Source organism: Buceros rhinoceros, unplaced genomic scaffold (genome assembly GCF_000710305.1).
Source record: "Buceros rhinoceros silvestris isolate BGI_N320 unplaced genomic scaffold, ASM71030v1 scaffold8331, whole genome shotgun sequence".
In the NCBI taxonomy this organism is placed as follows: Eukaryota; Metazoa; Chordata; class Aves; order Bucerotiformes; family Bucerotidae; genus Buceros; species Buceros rhinoceros.
Genome location: NW_010392458.1, coordinates 9,264 through 11,972, shown reverse-complemented (window position 1 = coordinate 11,972; position 2,709 = coordinate 9,264).

Here is a 2,709-nt window from a genome sequence, read left to right as displayed (position 1 = left end):
TCAGCAGGATTCAGATCCACTACAGCACAAACCACCACATTCAACTTGAAAGATCTGTTTAAGCCCCATTAGCTTAATTGGGACTTAAAATCTTGTTCGCTCGTTGTTTTTACAGAATACCCGGAGATCTCCAAAGCGAACCCGCCCGACTCCAGCACTGAGTCACGGGGACCGTAGGAACATGGCTAGGTTGTGTCAAAACTGCAGCCACGGTGCTTCTCACGTGCTCCTCTTTTTGTCAGCTGCTTTGACAGCGTGGGCTGCTTGTCCCCGTGGAAATCTGTTTCACGGGGACTCTGATTCGAGCGTGTGCGCTGCTGGGTTGTTCTAGCAGGCACAAGGCAGCTCCAGAGGACTTTGCAAACAATAGAGCAAAGATAGCTGCACTTAGGACTTGTGAACCCTGATTTTAGCCAGTTTGTGTGTCAGGCGTCACCATGCCTAGAAACGACTTACAAACAGGGCCAAAGATCAGGACTAATTTTAGTAAGCATTTGGGCTCTGCATCCCCTGACCGTGCTTGCTTTGGTGAAACATGACCGTGGGATGAAAGCAAGCAAAAACCCAGCTGGCACCTGCTGGGAGGGCAGGGAGGGAGAATCTGGCAGACAGGAGTTTCCTACAGAGACTGCCAACACTACTACACGTCTGGTTTGCTTTTTGGGCAGCACGGTGGATCCAAAGGTGATAAACATTTGGCTTGGCTGGCCAAGTAAGACGCGCCCACATCGGATACTGCGCGCTCCCTCCTCGCTCGCTAGCATCTCCTCGCCTCTCAAGGCAGAGCCTTCTGCCGTGCTTCCCAGCGAGGATGCAGGCTCTGCTGGAGGGAAACCCGCACATGGGAGTAGCTGCTGCCTCACAAAGAGCGGGCTGGCCGGCGGGGCTGCTCTGTGCCAGACATCTGGACAACCGATGGCCAATGCCAGCATGCAGCACGACACAAGGGCTGTTGTACGAGGACAGCTTTTGAACCTCAGGAAACTTAGAGGTTTCTGTAGTATTTTTAGGACGGCAGCTTTATTTACAATTCAGAGCTGTGAGAAGCCAAATGTTTAACTAAACTGGGAGTGACTTTGTTCTCCAAATACTTTCAATGAGGAAGAGTGACCCTCAAGTGGAAAAAAACCTTGCTGTTGCCTGAGCATCCCAAGGGGTTAGTAAAGATCCCTGACTACCCTTTCTCTCGGTCTGAAGTTCCGAGGAAAGGACTACAGCCCAGCTGTGCTCTTTAACCAAAGAGCTCTCAGAGCGTTCTCCTTTCACCAGAAGAACATCAAGGATGTAATTTCTTTCTATAAATATCTGGTGGTTTTACTGCGCCTTCGAACACACAGGTGAGCTGGCTCAGTACGTTCATCAGCCTCAATGACTCATGGTCCCGCAGCAGCAAGCAGCCAGCAACACCCTCTGATGGAGGGAGGACAGGCGGAGAAGCCAAACCGCGGGGCTGTAATAACCCTTGTTAGCTTTCAAATCCCATTCCTCACCCCCGCTTTCCAAAGAAGCCTACGGCAGCTCTTCGGGGAGGGGCAGGGTAGGCTGTACATGAAGGGGTGAGGACCTGCACCCTGGACCCACCAGCTGGGTTTTATGGAGGCGGAGTGTCCTGCCGGGGGAAGGAAGGGGCTGCTGATAGCATTACCGCGTCTGCACTCCATCACAAGGACCGGCACTTGCCTGCACCGGAAACAACACACGAGGCAAACATGCAGATCTTCATGGAAGCTCCAGCAATTAGGTTAATTAAGAGCTGGGGTGGTCCCATATGTTTTATGATCTGTTGGTGTTTAGGTCCTCTATTACACCTGTTCCCACAGTGTCCAAACTCCCCAAAAGGCTTAGATTTTCCCACTCCAGCCTTGGGAACAGAAGGACAAGCTGTCCCAGATCAGAGCAAGGGCCTGTTTGGCCTCATATCCAGCAGCAGATAGAGAGGGCAGGAGGATAAGAACAGAATGTGTTGCCATTCCACTGGTACAGGTCCTCTGCTCTTCCTGGGAAGGTCCCAAAGCTCTTCTCCAAAGAGGTCAGTCACTGTCAGCCATCCCTCTGTCGCCATCACTGGAGATCTTTAAATGACATGTGGACATGGTGCTGAGGGACATGATTTAGCAGTGACCTGGCAGTGCTGGGTTAGAGGTTGCTCGATGATTTTAAAGGTCTTTTCCAACCTAAATGATTCTATGAATGTATTATTCTGTTTTAGACACAAGGTAGAGACATGAATTTCTCAGACTTAGCCATCAGCAGTGCTGGGAAATTAAACCGAGTGCTCAGTCCCTCACGGTTAGAAGAGCTAACAGCCCCAGCTTGGGATTTCTGAAACAGCCAAGGAGATTCAGACACCTAACCAACCCCGCTGTCCAGGAGCTGTGCACCCACATCCCTGGGGCTGCTTGGAGCATCCTTGCAGACATGGGGTTCTGCTGCTCTGGGAACCACCCAGGTTCCTCTCAGAGAAAGGAAAAAAACCCTGTTCTCTGCACAGGTGCACAGCACCGATGTCCACCTGCAGGATCACTCAGGACAGGGATTTGGAGTAGGCGAATCCTCGGGGCTCCTCCAATTCTATTTCCTAGGATACTCTGACAAGTTTTTTCCTCTGGTCCAAGCTCAAGGAGAAACCTGCCCTTCAGAGTTAGCTTTGCTCACTGCAACCCCTGCTCACATAGGAACGTGAATAAGTGCTTTAGAAGTCCAAGAGTC